The sequence below is a fragment of the Anomaloglossus baeobatrachus genome, chromosome 6 (assembly GCF_048569485.1).
Source record: "Anomaloglossus baeobatrachus isolate aAnoBae1 chromosome 6, aAnoBae1.hap1, whole genome shotgun sequence".
Taxonomy (NCBI): Eukaryota; Metazoa; Chordata; class Amphibia; order Anura; family Aromobatidae; genus Anomaloglossus; species Anomaloglossus baeobatrachus.
Genome location: NC_134358.1, coordinates 309983943 through 310005857, shown reverse-complemented (window position 1 = coordinate 310005857; position 21915 = coordinate 309983943).

Below are 21915 nucleotides of genomic sequence, written 5' to 3'. Positions count from 1 at the left end.
AGCAGAACTTTTTGATTTTAGTTGATACACCAATATGGCTTGTTTTTGGTAGCATGAGCTGGAGTTATAAGTAACAGTATTCTTTTTACCTAATTATGTACTGAAAAATATGGAGATAATTCCAAGTGGAGTGAAATACAGTAGCGCCATTTTCTTTTCTTTCAAAGGTGTACAATGTGAGAGAAAATGACCAAGCAACATAATTCTATAGGTCAATATGATTGCGGCAATACCAAACTTATATATTTTTTTTTTCATTTTCAGATGTCAGGGTACTTTTTCTTAGCAATGTTTCCAATATTGATTAATTTATTTTATTGGTGCAGTAATAACAAAAAATGTTTCCATTTTTACATTTTTAATTTCTTTATTTTTGGATTGGGAAAAAATGGCTGATTCAAACATTAATATACTTCTCAAAAATGTAAAACTTTCTGTTAGCGCTTACTCATGTGTAGTTGTAGGACTTGAACTTGTAATTGTTAATCGTATGTAATCACATTTTAGTACATGCTAAGAATGATGTTCTTTGGGCTAGGCATCATGGGAGTATAAAGATGGTGGGAGGGTTTTGGCTGTATGGTAATCCTTCAGCACACCGTGATTGCAACTGTAGATCCACAAACCTGTGGGCAAATGAATAGCAACTATATAAATGGCAGAGATTGACAGTGACATAAAAGTGGCTAAAGGGCAACCACCGTATATAGAGCAGGCTGAATTCCTGCATTTTTAGAAGGGGTTAAAATAAAGTAATAAAAATAAAATAAAGTAAAATCTTGTTTTTATTAAAATGTTATTGAAAAATTAGCATTCTCTTCTCATGCCAGAATTATTGTAAAAAGCTTTCAAATAAGTAGGGAAAAATGCAGTATTTTTATACATTTAAACATCAAATTATGCTCAAATTGTTATAATATGCAAAGGGCATTTGTAGTTAGAGCTTTATATTAATATTTGTATGAACTGAATTCTTAACAATGTTGCGTATTCTTGTGAGTTGGAAAAAGTCATTAAATTGGACATGTACAAAGGCATTTTTATTATAATTATCGTCTTGACAAACTAGAACAAAAATGTATTTTTGCAACTGAGTGCTTCCGCAATGGAAATAAATGTTATGCTTTCAATTATGTATTCCATTAGTTAAGCTTCTTTATGCTAAATATTCTTTAAATCTGAATCCGTGACAGTGAAATCTGAATATACAGCATGCATTATACAGTATGTTATGAGCAGTGTATAATGATAGATGAATCTTACAGTATGTGAAGACGAACATAGAATAAGGCTAAGACTCCACAGTGTATATTCAACCCAGTTAAATCTCAGCACTACAATTTCAATGTTTCCCCACAGCAGAAAAAGTTGCAAACAGGGATTATCGTGGTTCTCATGTGAATTTTTTCACCCAACTAGAGATGAGCAGATCAGGTTCAATTCAAATGTTCCTGTTTAAGGATCTTCCCAACAAATTCGATTCACAAGCTATTCTCCACAAATGTCTTATTATGGTCTGAGGTTTGTCCAGAGCATAATAAACACAAGATGTAAATACAACTTATGCTTCTACTGATTTCACTGTTCACTTCCTCGACTACTCAGCTCCTCATCATTACCTGTCCAGGTCTTGCCGCTTCTTTTGATCGCGATTGCTTGTGCTGAAATCCTTGAGCCTTCACATTAGGTTGTAGTCACACTGGAGTCTGACTTGTGCGAGGATCGCATCTCACAGACCAAGCTGGTGGCTCTCCTGACAGGAACTTGTCAACTTCATGTATTTTCCAGCTGACAGGCTCCTATCAGCAGAGCCGCTGGCCTGTCCGGGCGATGCAATGCGATTGTCATGCGACTCACACACAAGTGTGATTCCAGCTGACAGGCTGAGATTTCCAGCTATGAAAAAGCCTGCGAGGGTTCTGTGCAAGTGTGCAGTAGGTCATGATGTTATTAAGTGCATCATGAACTTCCATGTACATGTGCAGAATTGGGAATTTGATGGTGAGTAGTGTAATCAGAAAATGCAGTGAGGTTCGGATCGGTGATTGTGAGTAGCAGAGGGGGCCTGTAGGTAAGTAGTGAAGTGAGTATAAGGATTTTGTTTTATTTTTTAATCTTTATTGGCTCTGCTCAAAAAAATGGCTACCGGTGGCTTTCCAATTTACTGAATCCATGAGGAAGTTAATTACAAAGAAAATCTGATTTTAGGATGCAGATTTTTGTAAAATTCAAGTAGAATTCAATTCTACTGAAATTTATGTTTTTCACCTCTAACCCCAACCGGTTTAAGGAAGCTGTACATTAGTCATGGGATTTTACCTCACTGCACAAATAAAAGTAGCCAAAAATTTAGGATTCTCATATTTTTCATCACACATAATATAGTGTGACAGTTTTTATTAACTATAGTAAAGTGAAAAAGCTGCACACTAAAGACTACATTATAAGGGAATATTGGTAAAGCATAACCGTTATAGGAATATTAGAACAAAGAAAAATACATTTGGTCAAATGGAAAAAATGGAAAACATGAAAAATGAAAATTGCATAACTGCTAAGGATATTTGCAAATCAAAAAAGGTCCATGGGGTCTCTGTTAGGAGTCTCAACACCGAAAATAGCCAGATATCCCTCCGGGAAGGACCTAGCCAAGGAGTGGCTCTTTTTAGGAGACCACCATAACCCCCATATTAAGTGGTCCTTTTAGTCAATATCCAACTCTTTGACGAGTTTAAAGCTATGACATGGGAAATACCAAGGCCAGGTATCCATCCATAGACAGCTGTTTCAGGGTATTGCCCCTCATCAGTGTGGAGTAGGATTCTGGCTAGGTGGGAGCAATGCCTAGTAGACCAGCAAGACAAAATAAGACAAGACCTAGCCAAAATCCACACGGATGAGGGGCAATACCCCAAAACAGCATGCTGTGATTGTCTTCTTGTCTCAGCTCATTCACACCCATACAAATCTATGGGTGCGAGGGAAAGATCAGACTGCACTTGTCATCCAAGTACAGCGTAATATACACACAGGCTGACAATGGGGGAGAGGGAGAGATTAATCTCTCCCCCACAGCTGTGATCCAATTGCAGGATCGGATCATAGTCACATGATACTCGGCTCACACTCACAGCAAACGGGAGCCAAGGGTCATTAGCATATCGTATCCAATGCATTCACATCGGATGCCATACTCTAGTGTGACTTAAGCCATAAGCAAAGGACCAGAAACTCAATTTTTTTTCTTAAGTATGAAAGCAAGAGAAATTAATCTTGTTTGTAGATCTCAAAGTAGCTAGTGACTTAACGCTTATAGATACCTACACCTGTATATGGCACTGTTCACTTTGAGGAGTGCTGCGATTTTTTTTCCACATTCCCATTAGGGCTGAGGAAAATCACAGATCTGAGCTGCCCCATTGTCTTAAATGGGGCAGTGTGAGATTTTTTTCTCATTGCACTCTTGTGAGTAATACGACAGTGTGACTCTACCCTAAGAAGGCAAAAAGTGCTAAACTAATTAATTTTTTTAATGGAATTATATGACAAAGATACTTGATAAAAATTGATGTTAGTTGATAAACAATCTTTAGTCCCCAGAACACCTATTTAAGAAAATAGAGGACAGATATAGAAAGGTAGATCTTGTTGATTTTAACACTAAAATAGACTAATTCTCTAAAATTATACCTTTTCAAAAAACAATAACCTAATTTTTTTTCACTTGTAGCTAACAAAATAAAAAAGAAGTTAACGTTCCGTTCCTATTTCTGATGTAAAATAATAAAATCTAGATTTTTAGGGCTCCTTAGCTACTTTTAGTTGTGTAATGAGGTATAGTGTCATGACTAATAAAGGGCCTCAATATATTGTTTAGGGGGTCACATGAGAGCCACAAATATTCCTATAGGAAAATATTGAGATTTAAATGGGTTGAAAAGTATGACAAGCATTAAGCAATCCGCAAAACATGCATCAAATTGTGGGTGTCTGGCTGATCCTGAACCTTAGTACACCACCTCTCTGGTAACTATTTTTTTGTTTTGGGCACAGGCACTTAACAATTTCTCTTAATATATATTTTATATTCATTGTGTTTACATGTAGTTCATGTATGGCCCCCCTCTACACCCCCATTTTATTACATCCTTGTATAGTCCCATTTTATAGATTTTATATATCTCAATAAAGATTGTTTCCATATTTGTGTTATTGTATTACTTTTACATCTTAGAAATAATAATTTTGTGTCATGCCTTACACACTTGCATTTTTTGCATAATAGGTACAGTGGGTTGAAAATTAACTGTGGAGTGCTAGCCTAGTTCTACCACATTTCCCCGAAAATTTACACCTACCCCAAGCAGGATTTTTAGTCTTTATGGAGCACTCTTAAAATATAAGCCGTACTCTAAAAATAAGACCTAGTTGCGGATCATCATACTAATAGTATCCTGAAATAGAGCTTGGTCAGCTCTTTCAGCAGATGAAACTTTTATTAGTGTGCGTTTCCCCGTTGTATTGCTGTAAGCCCCAAAGTTTATAGTCACCTGCCAGTTAGTTAATGGAATGACTATTCACTCCTCTTCCCACCCATAATCCCACCCACCCCTCTGCTGGCATCAGTGATTGGAACATGTCTTAATAAAAAAAATTAATATTCACCTCTTTCCCCAGCTCATAATCCCGCCAACCCCTCTGCCGGAGTCAGTGATTGGAACTTATGAATAAAAAAAGGAATATTCAACTCCTTCCACCGACCCCCCCCCCTCTGTGCCGGGTGTAATTTATTCACTCAGACTGTCTTATTGCTGCCCAAGGATCGCAGCACAATGCTCGCATTGACTGCCTGGCTAACTGTGCTGCAATCGTCTGGCAGTAATACGACAGTCTGAGTAAATCACAGACAATGTGCAGAGGGGTGAGTGGAATTTGCGATGGGAAGAGGGGTGAATATTATTTTTTTCATTACCAGAAGTTCCAATCACTGACAGCTAAAGAGGGGCGGGCTGGATTATGGGCGGGGAAGGAGTGGATATTTATTTTTCTTTAATGGGTGACCTATAAGATTCATCTATCCTTATACACTACTAATAGCATACTTTATAATGCATGCATTCAGAATTAAAGAATATCTTGCATAAAGAAGCTTAACTAATGAAATACACAATCAAAAGCATAACATTTATTTCCATTGTGAAAGCACTTAAAACTACTGTACTATGTGATACACAGGGGCAGAACAAGCATGCTGTGGTGAGGCCTGCCTCCCTATAAAGACCATTGCCAGCTATTGTTGTAGATACCTATTGAGGCTGTTTGAAAGCTGGTTTGATGTCTAGACAAAAGTTTTGTTTCTCCTGCATAGAAAAGAAAATAGGGAATTTCTGATAATTTGTTTAAGAGGAGAAAAGTGCTAATCTAATTTAATGTTTTTAAAAAGAAGTAAATAATATAGAAGTATTTTATAACAACTATTGTCAGTTTATAAATAGGGATGATCAAATACCTAAAATATTCAGCTGCATGAATATTTTCCGAATAGGTCGCTACTATTCGACTATTCACGAATATTCGATGCACAATGTAAGTCTATGAGAAACCCAAAAACTATTCGGAACTATTAGGGCTTCCCTCAGACTTACATTGCGTATCGAATATTCGCAGAGCGGCGACCTATTCGGAAAATATTCGCGAAGCCGAATATTTGAGGTATTCGATCATCTCTATTTATAAACATTTTTTTTCATGGAACACCCTAAAGGAAATGCAACTAACAATTTTGTTTGAAAATCCAGTCTTTAGTCCCAGTAGAATTAATTTATGGGGATCTTTTGGAGCATGCATTTGTATGTCAATGGACATATTTGGCACAGTATTGTTCTACCTTTTATTATAGTGATAAAAAAAAGACAGCTGCACGCTGTAATGCTAAAGCATGCAAACCAGGAATGTAAGAATATAAACAAGCATTACTGCTTAAGGAAATCTAAGAATAAATTGGAAATATTTAGCATACAAAAGTGGCCATTTCTATATCTGCCCAATAGCCACGTCAAGGCAATTGCATATTACTGGTAACCTCCACTGAACTGAAGCCTCTCTCTGGGTTTAAAAACCACAAAGTGTATGGGCAAGTAGGAACCTGCTATATAGGATAAAATCACATGTGGCTAGAGGGGAGGAGTGCATGGTCAGAAGGTATGACCCCCATTAATCTAGACAAAAAGACTGACGGTACTCCCAACTTGCAATGTGAACAGGTGCATAACTAAAGCATGAAAACCATGAATGTAAGAATATTGACATGCATTACTGATTAAGGAAATCTAAGAATAAATGATCACAATAGCTTTTGAGAGCTTTTGAGAGATTTTGAGAGTGATCAGCTGATCTCCCGGCCGCCGGCTTTTGAGAGCGATCAGCTGATCTCCCGGCAGCTGGCTTTTCAGAGCGCATTCGCTCACAGAAGCTGGCCACCGGGCAATCAGCTGATCACTCTCAAAAGCCGGCGGCCGGCTTATGAGAGCGATCAGCTGATCTCCAGGCCGCCGGCTTTTGAGAGCGACTGCGCTCTCAAAAGCCAGCTGCCGGCAGATCAGCTGATCGCTCTCAAAAGCCGGCGGCCTGGCTATTGTGAACGATCACTCGTTTTACAATGGAATCCGCTTTCTCATGACAATGAATTCCAATTCTTGTCACCCGTTGTACAACGCATCAGTCACAAGCGTCAAGCAACGCATGTGATTGATGCAAAACAACGGAAATGTAAACCTAGCCTTAGAGTTTTGTCTGCAGCAGTAATGTCTCAATAACATCATACATCACTCCTGCAGCCAATCACCGAGCTCAGCAACTGAGACAGATAGCACAAGTCACTGAGCTCAGTGATTGGCTGCTACAGTGATGTCAATTTTTGACATAACGTCACTGCTGCTGACAATACACTAAAGCTACAGCAGCAGCAAAATGCTGACACTGGTCCCTGTAATTATGACTATTATCCGATTTTTTTTTTTACTTGGTAGGAAACATTTTTAGTTTACTTCAAGGGCTTGTGCACAAAGCTGTTCCGCAATGCATGGAAATTATACAACCCTTTAATAAAAAAATGTACACAGCGTCCATGTGCTCAAACTTTGCCTTAGACTAGCGCCACACATCCGTGCCTCCGGCACGTGTTTGTCATTTTTTACACGTACCGGCGGCACGGAGACACGTACAGCAATGCTACCCTATGGTAGCAGGCACACACACGTAAAACCACACGGAACGTGTGTCCGTGTGCGTTTGTACGTGTGTGCGTTTTTCAAAGCGCTGACATGTCCGTTTTTTCACCGGCAGCACGCTCATTATTCTCATTGAATATTCACTTCACTGCCTGGCAGCAGCAGCAGCGGGGAGACGGGAGGGCTGGAGACCGAGGATCAGCGCCGCGGACATCAGGAAGGACCAGGTGAGTATAATAATTACCGGTTCTACGTGTGCTATCGCGGATAGCACACGTAGAACACACGTGTCACGCACGTACCAGAGACACGTACTTACCTGCACGCAACACGCAGGGAAAATACGTGTCTCTCGGCACGTGCGTGAATTTCACGTGAGTGTGGCAGAAGCCTTAAAGAGAGAACACTGCTATATTCAGTTGGAGCATGCACAATGTTTTTCAATTGCATTTCATGTCTACAAATGAAGTGGTAAACTTATAGAGGTATAGTAGAGGAGCCATTGGAAATGGTCTGCAGCATTATTAAAGAGTATATGTCTGCAGGTTTTTGCTATGTAATCTAAGGACATCATGCTGTAGGGATTAAAATACAGTTTTCAACTGTGTGTCACTTGTCAGGCTCCATGCTATTTTTTTCTTATAGTAAAGGTTTATTACTAAGACATTATTGTTGCTGGAATAAGCTGCCTTGTGCCGTCATTCGACCAGGCCTCCTCCTCCTCTAATAGGCAGGTCACTGTCAATAGACAAGGCAGACACAAAGCTGTGGTGTGGGGGTGGGGTTAGTTTGTTGAGCTCTGCTGCATGCTACAGCTATAGAATTTGATAGTGTCACAACTACTGCATCAAGTAAATTAAGTTATACATGGTTGGATTCAGGGTCTCTTTCCCTTCATTATGCTGCTCTAATATGAGGTAGCAAAAAACATGTGACACATTACCTTTAAGCCTCCCTACAAAACAGAGCTGGAGTATGGCCATATTCAAGAGCTCTTGCTATTATTTCTATCCCCCCAAATGTCATGTAAAATGTAACGAATGGGCTGTGTAGCATCCTGCAGCTGATTGTGAGTCTGGAAAGTGTACAGGGGGCAATTGTAAGTAATTCATAAAACAATCATTTTGGATCTTAACTAGATCTTAGAAGGCAATGAGCTTTATCAAATGCAAATCTGAATACAAATTACCTGCCTGCGGTACAGTGCATTGAGTCATAGGGATCTCTGAATTCTAGACTGCATCCTCAACCATAGAGATTATAATTGGCCACTATTTACAAGTGTCATTTTATTTTGTAAATCCAAGCTGAAATTAATCACATTAATGTACAGGTACATCTGCTACAAAATTCTGCTGCATAGTGTGTGGGTGCCTGCCAAAATCGCGCTGTAACTGCTGGAAGCATCCAATTGTAACATTTCATTATTTTAATTTAGATGTGATTTTCATCTTACCAGCGTATTGTACACAAGCTGACAAGTTTGCGTACCACTTACTGAAATCCTTAGTATTCATCGAATTGATCCCTATGACAAGCCTTTAGTGAATGATTTTCATTGACTTTACTAGGACCATGTAGCATTGACACTCGAACTTTCAGGTGTGGCGTTATGAGTCAGGATTTTGAATATGTATGGAAAAAATACATAGAAAAGATGATAGCATATAGCAATAAAGACAATTTAATCTCAATTTAACAATTTAATTCTCTCATTTAGTAATGTGATTTTATATAATTCCAAATGTGTTCACTTTGCTGAAACTATATTATGGCACTCCCTGTAATGTTTTCAATATATACTGTAGCAGCAACTTTCTATCTATAATATCACACTATGGAATTGTAGGTATACGCAAAAACTACAAGTAATAAAGACAGCTATATAAATATAAATGTACGCACTCACAACACCATATATATATATATATATATATATATAAATATATATATACATATATATATAATATATATATATATATAATAGAAAAAAACAGAATGAAACGGGTTCACTTGCTGGTTTCCCGCGCTGGTACTAACCTGACTTCAAACCGTACCGGCAGCACCTTTACAATGTGAACAGGTGCGTATCTGGATGGTGTATAAATATAAGAAAAAATTCCAGCCGCACACTGTGAACAGTGTGCGTCTGGATTTTTTTCATATATATACTGTACTATATATATATATATATATATATATATATATATATGTATATATATATATATATATATATATATATATATATATATATATATATATATATATATATATATATATATATATATATATATATATATATATATATATATATATATATATACTGCTCAAAAAAATAAAGGGTACAGTAAAATACCATTGTGTTGTTTAGGTGTTACCTTTATTTTTTAAGCAGTATACAGACCCACTATCTCACATGCACACATGCACACACACATATCTATGCTCATTACTTTATGTTATATTATTATTACACTGAAATGTACTTATTGTAGAAAATCTGTTTTGCCTAATAACAAATCATCAGGTTCTCCTTCCTAACTTGATGATTAAAAAATGTACTGTATTGTAACAACTTTTTATTGTATCTATTAAATAAGCCCATAGCCCATATCCGGCTAAGATGTCTTTTAGAGAAGATTGGAGAAAATACATTCAACCTGCTGTTGGAGCAATAATTCACTGTAACATTATTAAACAGATCTGCAAAAGTGTTCATAGTTATAAAGCAATTCATAAAATAGTATAAAAAAGATTGTATATGGATGAACTGAAAGGTTATATAAATCAGCAGATATCCAGATTGTTCGTGTATTACTAGTATTTCATCCAATGGCTACAGTATGACTTTGTCCCAAAATATCCCCCATGGCTTATTTCCATACAAAGAGATAAACTAAAATTTACCTAAATAGATCAAACACTATCAGATTACGACAAATTAATCATTCCATAGAGAGCCTTTTTATAGAGGAGAGCTGAATCTTGATTTATTTGGAGCTGAATGCATGTAATGACTATGCCAATACGTGCTCTAATTTTATATGAAATACAATAACCTATAGCTGACCCCACTTTGTTAAGTAAAAGACAAAAAAAAACCGCAATACCAATGTAAACATTTATTATACTCTCACATAAATCTGTAACATGCTAACAATCTGATCAAGTATAGATGTAGCAGAGCTGTGTTTATCAATATGGCACGGAGCTTTATTTTACATAGGACCAGGCAAACCTTCATTATTATCCCAGGGAAGTTTTCTAGCTACAAACATATGGAAAAATTCTTTTATAAGCACCTTTGGAATATTTTATTGAAAGTTGGCCAAAATATTGCAAAAAGGTAAAGTTAATTAAAATACAGATTACTAGTTAGAATATTAATTTTTCTATTTTTTCTGTATTTTTTTATTTTATATTTTCAAACCTTCAAATGTAAAATGTTTCAAAATAATTTTTATGTTAATAGAATATTCACTAATTTTATTTATTTGTATTTTTTAAATAAAGAAATATTATTTTGTATAACTTTGTGTATGTGGCAAATTCTTGCATCTGTTAGAAATGTCATCCTCGGACACAACCTGTGTGGGATTGGGAAATTCTCTATTAAACTATTCAGGTTGTGTCACACTGTAAAAACAAACAGCAAAAACGTATAATTCAGTTGAGTCACCAAGAGAGCAAGAAATCTCCAATTACTCGACCAAGTCACAGACGACGCTTGCAAGTAGAATAAGTTACTTCCACCTAATGGCACTCACTGGGGGTGACAAATTTATAAAAGGTCAGAGTACCTTCATATGCAAAACTTGCGAGAATAATGTGTTGCTGTCACTGTGTACACATCTCTGTTAGTCCCTTGGCAATGCTGCCATCTGATGGCAGAACGTATTATTTATATACCATGGCTATCGGATTGAACGATAGAAGAGCGAAGTCGTTTCTTTTGTACATGGCCTTTTAATTTTCGTTCTCATATTACTCATCGGTTGTGATATCCATTGTGCCGGGCATCATGATTTATCACTATTTGTATCCGTCTTTTACGTAGTTAATCCAAGGTCAGGAGGAATTAGGTTCGGTCATGTAAATAGAGCAATTTCAAGGTTTTTTGAGTTTTAAATAAAGCTTTACATGGCTGTGTAGTTCTGCCCATGAAATCAAATCTAGAGGTGACCTATAAATGAATTTTAAATGAGATTAGAAACATAAATAATTAAAAGAGAACAACAAGGGAATAACACATGTTTGGTGTTTAAAATCTGCCACAGCATTTTAACAGGGTTGCTGACATCTTCCTAGGACAACATGGGGTAAATTTAACACGTCGGGCACTTTACCGCTTCCGTACTGCTTTGTTTACGATGCACTTTACCTGATTTCAGTTAGCTCACCGTTCCTTACACAGTAGCTATTACCTAATTAGTAAAAGTGCATTAGGTAAATTAATGAATTTGCTCAGATGAGTGCTCCTTTTGGTGCCCAAACTACACGCAATTCAGCTTATTGCTTTTGCTGACATTTATGTAATTTACCTAGAGTGCTGTTTTAGTTATTATTCTCCCAGGCAAAATAATAGTGGTGCTGATGGAAAGTTACTTACCCATAGTTTATAGAGACAAGTGGAAACAAATATGGGTTTTACCGCTAATCAGTAAAATTTGTCTCTATCGATATAAATGAGAAAACATAAATATATGTGTGTATACAGTGTGTAGTCATGTTCATGTATATTATATGTAGCCCTCCACAAAATTAGTTAGAACAGTTTTCCTATTTCTTTATTATAGGTATTACATTTACTAAATTCTTAATCAGCTTATAATGTGTTTCATGGTAAACCAATTATCAAATCATTTTCACTTCAAACATTTCTGGTCTAAAAGTGTTCATGCAGTTTAGACAATAGTTGGCATTAAGCTTGTTCAGACACCGAGTAGAAAAAAATTGGCCACTTGCCTATAGTCTGGCAACTGACATCAGCATGTGGCATATGGCAGTGACATCACTAGTCCAAAGGCAACTTTAACAACCATGACGGATTTGAACCAACAAGAGAGGGCAGCGGGAGTCAGGTGAGTATGTATTGATTTTATTTTCAGGTTTTTTTCTACGTGTGATGGTGTATAGGATGCTTTGTGAGGGCTCATACTGTCTATAGGGCACTATTTGGGGGCTCATACTGTCTATAGGGGGCTATAAGGGACTATATTTGTCTACAGGGGACTATGTGGTACTTATACTGTTTATAGGGAGCTATGTGGGGCTAATATTGTCTCTAGGAGACTATGTGGGGCTCATACTGTATATATGGGGCTATGTGGTGGCTAATATTGTTTATAGGAGACTATGTGGGGCTTGTACTGTATATAGGGGACTATATGAGGCTAATGCAGTCTATAGGGACTATGATGGGCCTCTTATGGTATATATAGGTGATCATACTGAATACATTGGTTTTATGTGAACTAATACTATATTTAGGCATGATTACACTGTGTATATGGGGTTATGTGTGGTCTCATGATGTATATGGCGTGGGGCTCATCCTGTACATAGAGAGACTGTGTGTGGGCTCATGCTGTATATAAGAAGTTATATGAGGGCTCAGGCTGTGTGGGTGCTCAAGTTGTAATTAGAGGGCAGTGTGTGGGCTCATGCTGCATATAAAGGGCTCTGTGTGGGCTCATGCTGAATATAGGGGGTTATGTGTAGACTAATGTTGTCTAAAGGGGCTATATGTAGGCTTATGCTTTATATAGGAGGCTGTGTGTGGGCTCATGCTGTATGTAGTGGGCTATGTGTCTGCTCATACTGTATGTAGTGTGGCTATGTGTGGGCTCATGCTGTATAAAGGGGTGTGTGTGTGGGCTCATACTGTATACAGTGGGGATGTGTGGGATCATTCTGTACCATATTTTTCGGACCATAAGATGCACTTTTTTCCCCCAAATGTTGGGGGAAAGTGGAGGGTGTGTCTTATGGTCTGACTGTGGCTGCGGGGAATGAGGGTGCTGCGGTGGAGCAGGTAATCGGGGGCACGAGCAGGCTGTAGCAGCCTGCCGTGACCACGTGGGCCCACTCATTTAATATGCACGCCCATCCTCCCGCCCATCTCTCAGCGCTGAACCCGGCGCTGACAGGTGGGCAGGGTGATGGGCAGGGATAAACAGTCGGCCCGCATTATCACCCTTGGCAACTGCAGCCTGGAGTGATCATGTGCAGCTGTATTCACTGCCTCCCGCGCATCATCATCAGTGCGGGGGGCAGTGAATCAGTACACATTAGGCTGCTTTCACACTACGTTTTTTTAACATGCGTCATGAACATTTTTTTGCTGTAAAAGCGGATCCTGCTTTTACAGCAAAAAAACGCATGCAAACGCATGTGTTATTTTGCAGGATCCTGTCACTTTAAGTTTATGGGCGGGCATTGGAGTCATGTGATCGGGAGTGAGGGGAACTGAACGTGTAAGACTGGGAGCCGACATCTGACAGATGTGGAGGCTTGTAACCAAGGTAAACATCGGGTAACTTGCTTGTATACCCGATATTTACATTGGTTATGAGCATCTGCAGCTGCTAGGAGCCGGTTCCCTGCACATGTAACCAAGGTAAACATCGGGTAACTTGCTTGGACACCCGATATTTACATTGGTTATAAGCATCTGCAGCTGCTAGGAGCCGGGCTGCCTGCTACCTGCACACGTAACCAAGATAAACATCGGGTAACTAAGACCGCGGTTACCTGATGTTTACCTTGGTTACGATCGTCCTCCGCTCTCAGGCGGGGGAGAGTGGAGAGAGAGGGAGGGGGAGGGAGGGAGGTGGAGAGAGAGAGAGGGGGAGAGAGAGACTGATCACGCGAGGCTGGTTTATGTGCTTGCTCAGTAGAGCAAGCAGGATCCTGTCTATCAGCATGCCAGCGTTCACATGCGTTTGCATGCTGTTTAGTCAGGATACAGCAATTTGCAGTATTTGGACGCAGCTCAAAAACGCTACATGTAGTGTTTTTGAAAAAAGTTAAAAAACTGCAAGTCGCTGGATCCTTACTAAAACGCACGCAAACGCAGGTGAACGCATGTTGACATGAGTCCATTGCAAATGCATTAAAATGAAAACGCATTTGCACTGGATCCATTTTTGCATTAAAAAAAGTTCATGACACATGTTAAAAAAACGTAGTGTGAAAGCCGCCTTACTCACCGTTCCCCTGCAGCATTACAATCTCCTGTCTGTGCCAGTCAGCTGACTTGCGTGGAGACTAGCGGCGCGCCCTTCGATGACGTCATCGCTGTGCGCACGTGTCCACACGCAGCTGCCGGCACAGACCACCGGAGGACATCGCGATGCTGCAGGGGAACGGGGACGGCTCCACTCAGCGGCACTGCCACTGACACAGATGGTAAGAGGAGCGATGCTGCAGGGAGTGAGGTGAGGTGAGTATGAACGTTTATTTTTTTTATGTGCCACAGGATGCGGCCATACACCAGGATGAGGGCATATAGCAGGATAGGGGTATATTATGAGCAGCATGGGGAGTATATGAGCAGGATGAGGGTATATAGCAGCATGGGGAGTATATGAGCAGCATGGGGTGTATATGAGCAGCATGAGGGTATATAGCAGGATAGGGGTATATTATGAGCAGCATGGGGAGTATATGAGCAGGATGAGGGTATAGAGCAGGATGGAGGTATATGAGCAGCATGGGGAGTATATGAGCAGCATGAGGAGTATATGAGCAGCATGGGGAGTATATGAGCAGCATGGGGAGTATATGAGCAGGATGGGGAGTATATGAGCAGGATGGGAAGTATATGAGCAGGATGGGGGTGTATGAGCAGCATGGGGAGTATATGAGCAGGCTGGGGAGTATATGAGCAGGCTGGGGAGTATATGAGCAGGACATTACCCCATAACAGTGTCAGCAGCAGATCCTCGCCCCATAAGTGTGTCATGACCACATTTTTTGGTTAAAATTTTAATTTCCTATTTTCCTCCTCTAAAACCAGGGTGCGTCTTATGGTCCGGTGCGTCTTCTAGTCCAAAAAATACAGTATATTGTGGGGCTGTGTGTGACTCATGTTGTATATATGGGGCTGTATGCTTGTTCATGCTGTATACAGTAGTGGTATATGGGGGCTCATACTGTATATAGGGTGGGTGTGTATGGGCTCATACTGTATATAGTGGGGATGTGTAGAGTTCCTGCTGTATATAGTGAGGTTGTGTGTGCTCATTGTATATATAGGAGACTGTGTGGGGGCTCATGCTGTATATAGGGGGGTTGTGTGTGGACTCATACAGTATTTAGTGGGGCTGTGTGTTGCATCATTCTGTATATTGTGGGGCTGTGTGTGGGCTCATGCTGTTTATAGTGAGACTGTATGTGTGGTCACACTGTATATAGTGGGGCTATTTGTGGGCTCATATTGTATAGGGGGCTATGTGTGGGCTTATGCTGTATATAGGAGTCTATAGGTGGGATCATGCTCTATGAAGTGGGCTGTGTGTCTGCTCATACTGTATATAGTGGGGCTGTGTGTGGGCTCATGCAGTACATAGGGGGTTGTGTGCGGGATCATACTGTATATACTGGGCTGTGGGGGCTCATGTTGTATATAGGGGCAGTGTGTGGGCTCATGCTGTAAATAGAGGCATTTATGTGGGCTCATGCTGAGTATAGGGGGCTATGTGTGGGCTCCTGTTGTAACGGGGGCTATGTGTAGGCTCATGCTGTATATAGTGGAGCTGTGTGTGGGCTCATGCAGGACATAGGGGGTTGGGTTTGGGCTCATACTGTATATACTGAGATATGAGGGCTCATGTTGTATATAGGGGCAGTGTGTGGGCTCATACTGTAAATAGAGGGATTTTTGTGGTCTCATGTTGAGTATAGGGGGCTAAATGTGGGCTCATGTTGTATGGGGGCTATGTGTAGGCTCACGCTATATATGAGGCTATGTGTGGGCTTTGTGTCTGCTCATGCTGTATATAGTGTGGCTGTGTATGGGCTCATGCAGTATATAGGGGGTTGTATGTGGGCTCATACTCTATATAGAGGGGCTGTTTGTGGGATCATTTTTTATATAAAAACTGTACAAGGGCTAATCCTGTATTTACCAAATAGCAAAGGTAGATCTCGTACAGCTTAGGGTCACCTTTAGAATTCCGGTGGCAGTGGAAAGGCGTCTAGTCCATCATATAGCGCCAAGTCTGAGGAGGTGCAAGGTAGGTCCATAGGTCCATAGACGCACTTGACAGTGCGAAACAGCCGTCATCCTGGGGAGCCTACATATGGCTTTGCCTTTGCTGCTGCTTGTTTAATACACACCTTTTCATAAAATAAAGCTGAAGTTTTTTATGCCCACTGGAGTGGAGCCGCTCATTTTTCTCTTCTTCAAATGTGAACTAATCCTGTGTTTATTGGGGCTGTGTGGCATTATTCTGTATATTATGTAGCTGTGTGTGGGGGGGTTCATACTGTATATAGTGGGGCTGTGTGTTGGCTCATGCTGTATATTGAGGGCTGTGTGTTGGCTTGTGCTCTATACAGTGGAGCTACAGTTTATGGGTTCTCATACTGTGTATAGGGTGGCATTATGAGCTCATTCTGTATATAGTGGGGCTGTGTGGGGCCCATGCTGTATATAGTGGGGCTGTGTGTGCATTCATGGTGTCTATAGAGGGCTGTGTGTGGGCTCATGCAGTATATAGGAAGCTGTGTGTGGGTTTATGCTGTAGATAGTGGTCTGTGTTTGGGCTCATACAGTATTTAGCGTGGCTGTGTGTGAGATCATTCTGTATATTCTGGGGCTTTTTGGGGGTTCATACTGTATTAGTGGTGCTGTGTGGGCTCATACTGTATATAGGGGACACACAATGTCTGTCTGCTATTTCAGAATTTTTCTCTGCTCGATTCCTAAAACTGAACATGGACAAAACAGAATTCATTGTCTTTCCTCCTCCTCACTCAACCCCCCCACCTAACATATCCATCAATGTCAATGGCTGCTCACTTTCCCCAGTCCGACGTGCTCGCTGCCTGGGAGTAACTTTAGACTCTAATCTCTCTATCAAGCCACACATCCAAGCCCTGTTCACCTCCTGCCGCTTCCAACTCAAAAAATATTTCCCAGATTCGTACATTCCTTTCCGAAGAAGCTGTAAAAACGCTAGTACATACCCTTATTATCTCCCGCCTTGATTATTACAACCACCTACTCTTTGGCCTCCCTTCTAACGGTCTCGAACCCCAACAATCTGTTCTAAACTATGCTGCCTGACTAATCCACCTTCCCCCCCGCTACTCCCCGACCTTTCCTCTCTGCCAATCCCTTCACTGGCTTCCTATGGCCCAACGACTGCAGTTCAAAACCCTAACTATGATTTACAATGTTATCCACAACCTGTCTCCTCCCTACATCTCTGGCCTAGTCTCCCAGTACTAATGTAGCGCCCCTGAGGCCCACAGGGCACTACAGGGAACTGCATCCTCTTGGGGATGCAGGACCTACCCCCTGGGACCTGGAGTACCAGTGCCTTTTCCACCAAAACACAATCTAAATTCTAGTTCTCCTCTCCACACTGGGCATAGAGGGTTAACCACATAAGGGGATGGTTGCCATGGGAACGAGTCCCTGGGTATAGCCAGCCTGGTGGAAGGGGTCAGTCAGTTAGGGAGAGTCAAGAGTCGGGAGCACACAGGAGACGTGAGCAGACGTGCCTGAGCTGGGTCCGTGTAACGATGACCCCGGGGGCACAGGAGAGAGGTCGCCAGGAGGGGTACCGAGATACTGCTGGGACCGGAGCACGCACGAGGCACAGGGCCCTAGGTCAAGCGCAAGTTTTACACTGTTTGGCAAATTCCTGCCCGGTGAGGACACCTTCACGGACTTTACCGAACCAAATAATCCGGGGGCATCAGCAGTAAACTAGGATTGGGGTTCGGACACTTACCTCTCCGCAGGGTCCGCACTGCCCACCGTACGGAGAAGGAGACTGTACCCCAAAAGGGACAGCCGGGGCCCCAAAACGCTCCACGCTACGGTGACTCAATCTACAGAGAGTGCCGGGGACAGAGCAACCTGGGTCACTACATTGGCATTGGTCCTCCTGGGACCTGAACCAGCAACCCCTGGGTCCACAGTGAGTAGAGACTGTTAAAGACAACCTGGTGTGGTCTCCATTATTGCTCCACTACAACACCCACGCACAGCCCTACCTGTGGAGGGCCTACCATCACAGCTGCCACTACCACCAGCCCTGGGAGTACCCACATTGAGCAGCGGCGGTTCTCCATCATTAACTGCAACCCGCAGGTGGCATCACATGACAAAAACTCTTATCTCCCCTGTAAATACCCCCCATTAACAAAAAGGGCCCAGAGCACGGGACCGGGCAACGGCCACCAGAGTGACATTCCCATTTGTTACCGCCCGGGACAGAGTACCCCCTTCTCTGGGCGTTACACTTACCTGCACGTAACCTTCGATCCTCACAAGATCTCCTTCTGTACTCCCCTCTCATCTGCTCTTCCCACTATCGCATTCAAGATTTCTCGCGTGCTTCCCCCATACTCTGGAATGCCTTGCCACAACATATCAGACTCTCGCCTACCTAGACAAGCTTCAAAAGGAACCTGAATACCCACCTCTTCTGACAAGCCTACAACCTGCCGTAACCCTTTCTCTGATACAACCCTACCTTCTCCTACTGTATCTTCACTCATCCCTTGTAGATTGTGAGCCCTCGTGGGCAGTGACCTCTATCCTACTGTACCAGTCTGTGTTTTGTATTGTTTATGATTATTGTACTTGTCCCTATTATGTATACCCCTTTCACATGTAAAGCGCCATGGAATAAATGGCGCTATAATAATAAATGATAATAATAGTATGTGGGCTCATACAGTATTTACTGGGGCTGTGTGTGGGATCATTCTGTATATTGTGGAGCTGTGTGGGGGTTCATACTGTATTAATGGGATTGTGTATGGGCTCATACTGTACATAGTGGGTCTGTGTGTGTGTGCTCATGCTGTATATAGTGGAACTGTGTGAAGGCTCATGCTGTATATTGGAGGTTGTGTGTTGGCTTTTGTTGTATGTAGTGGGGCTATGTGGGGGTTCATACTGTATATAGGGTGGATGTATGTGGGCTCATACTGTATATAGTGGGGCTGTGTGGGGCTTATGCTGTATATAGTGGGGCTGTGTGTGTGCTCATGCTGAATATAGGGGACTGTATTTTGGGTGCCTACTATTTAAAAGGAGCTGTATGTGGCTAATGTTTTATATAGAATCTGTGTGGGGACTCATGTTGGATATATCGCTGTGGTGGGGTTCATGCTGTATATAGGGGCTGAGTGTGGACTCATACTGTATATAATGGGGATGTGTGTGGGATCATGCTCTATATATGGGCTGTGTGTGGGATTATGATTTATATAGTGGGGCTGTGGGGATCATACTGTGCATAGTGAGGATGTGTGGATCATACTGCATATAGGGGCTGTGTAGGAGTCATACTGTATATAGAGGGGTAGTATGTAGGTCATACTGTATATAAGGGGGCTGTATGTTGATCATATGGTATATAGTTGGCCTGTTTGTGGGTCATACTTTATATAGGGTGTTGTGTGTAGGCCATACTGTGGAAAGGGAGACTGTGTTAGGGCTTATACCAGACATAAAAGGCAGTGTGGAGGCCATACTGTTTTTAGGGGCTGTTTGTTGGCTGATATGGTACTTAAGTGTGACAGCATACTTATAAAAGTTGACCACTACGATTAAAATGATGACCTATCGTTAAGATAGGTCATCAATGTCTGATCTGCTAGGGTCTGACACCCCGCACTCCCATCAATCAGTTGTTCTTGGTCCCAGCAGAGGCATCAAGCAGCCGGAAATGCTCACTTCCAGAGCTGCCTCACCTTCTGATAGCGGCCACGGCCAGGTACTACACATCTGCCTCCTATTGATTTGAATGTGAGGCAGATGTGCAGTACCCAGCCTCAGCCACTATCAGAAGACAGGGCAGCTCCAGAAGAGATCATCTCCGGCTGACTGCTGCCAGTGGCGGCACAGAGAACAAATGATTTTGGGGGATGCAGGGTGTCAAACCCTAACTTATCAGACATTGGTGACCTATGCTAGGATATGCCATCAATGTAAAAGTAGTGGATAACCACTTTAAATCTGCTCAATATTAAATGATGCAAATAATGTTAATATAAAATAATAATATGATTAATATGTTAATATTAATATTGAGCAAAATGAATTAACATTTTTGGTTCGGCCTCCACAACAGTCACGGTCTCTCATATGGCCCCTTGGGAAAATTAATTGTCCACCTCTGCTATACACTGTACCCTATATACAGATTTCCTGTGTATTATGTCACCAGTGATCTCTGTATTACTGGCATACTTTTCACTATATAGAGAGATCCTCTATATAATGGTAGTATTATGAGTGTTATTAGCATTGGGTTTTTATTCATGATCATTGTTGTATTATTATGTGGTCTGGTCATGATGGGGTGGTATTTCTCCCTTGTAAGTGGAATTATTTGGTCACTATGTGGTGGTAATATGTGGTCTGGTAGTAGTGTGATGGTATTTGTCCCTTGTATGTGGTATTATTTTTTCATGAGTGGTAGTAATATATGGTCTCGTCATAGTGTGGTGGTATTTCTTCCTTGTATGTGGTACTATTAAGTCATTATGTGGTGGTGATATAGTCTGGTCATGGTGCTGTGGTATTTATCCCTTGTATTTGGTGTTATTCAGTCTCTATGTGGTGGTGATATGAGGTCTGGTCATGGTGTCATGGTATGTGTCCCTTGTTTAAGGTACTATTCAGTCACTATGTGGTGGTCTCCTCACGCTGTGTGGGTATGTCGCCTTTTTATATGGTGTTATTGGTCTTGGTATAATGGAATGTGTTGTGTATTGACATCATTTACTCTCTCTGATAATAATTAGTAGCAGATTCTGATATTAATTAAGAGCAGATTATTTCTTTCCAGTAGAGAATACATTTTTGGAAGTTTAACCCTGCCCTTTCCTGTGATTATTACACAGTGTCAGAAATTCACTTAAAGGTTTCTCCCCTGAGAACAAGCAATCACCTCTACACAGGATAATAGATAGCTTATTGATGATTAGGGTATGACTGCTAGGACCTGCACTATTTGGCTGCATTGGGAACTTTTTATTTACATTAGAATGGAGCTTGTATTAAAATCAACCACTGATCCATTCATTTCCTCAGTGGCTGCAAGTGCTGTACTTGTTTTTTTTCTGGCAGCTCCAAAGAGGATGAAGGGAGCTGTGATCACAGATACAACCTGCCACGGCATTTTAAAATAGGGATAAAAATGCCCTGTCAGGGATAAAAGTTCCGTGTTCTTCTGATTAGTGCAGTTTCCAATGGTTGGATTCCACAGATAAATAAGTTATCACAGATCACGTATTGTACCAAATAATGAACCTAATGCAAGTCAATGGGAAAGTCAAATAATTTTCTTGAGGACCTTGGAAGTATGACTGGGAGGGCTGTAAAAATTCTGCATAGGATGGAAAAGTGCTGAATGGGAACAGTGGGAGAATTATACTTATTGAGTTTCCCCATGGCTGTAACACTTCTTCCTGGTCCGATCATTAAAGTTCA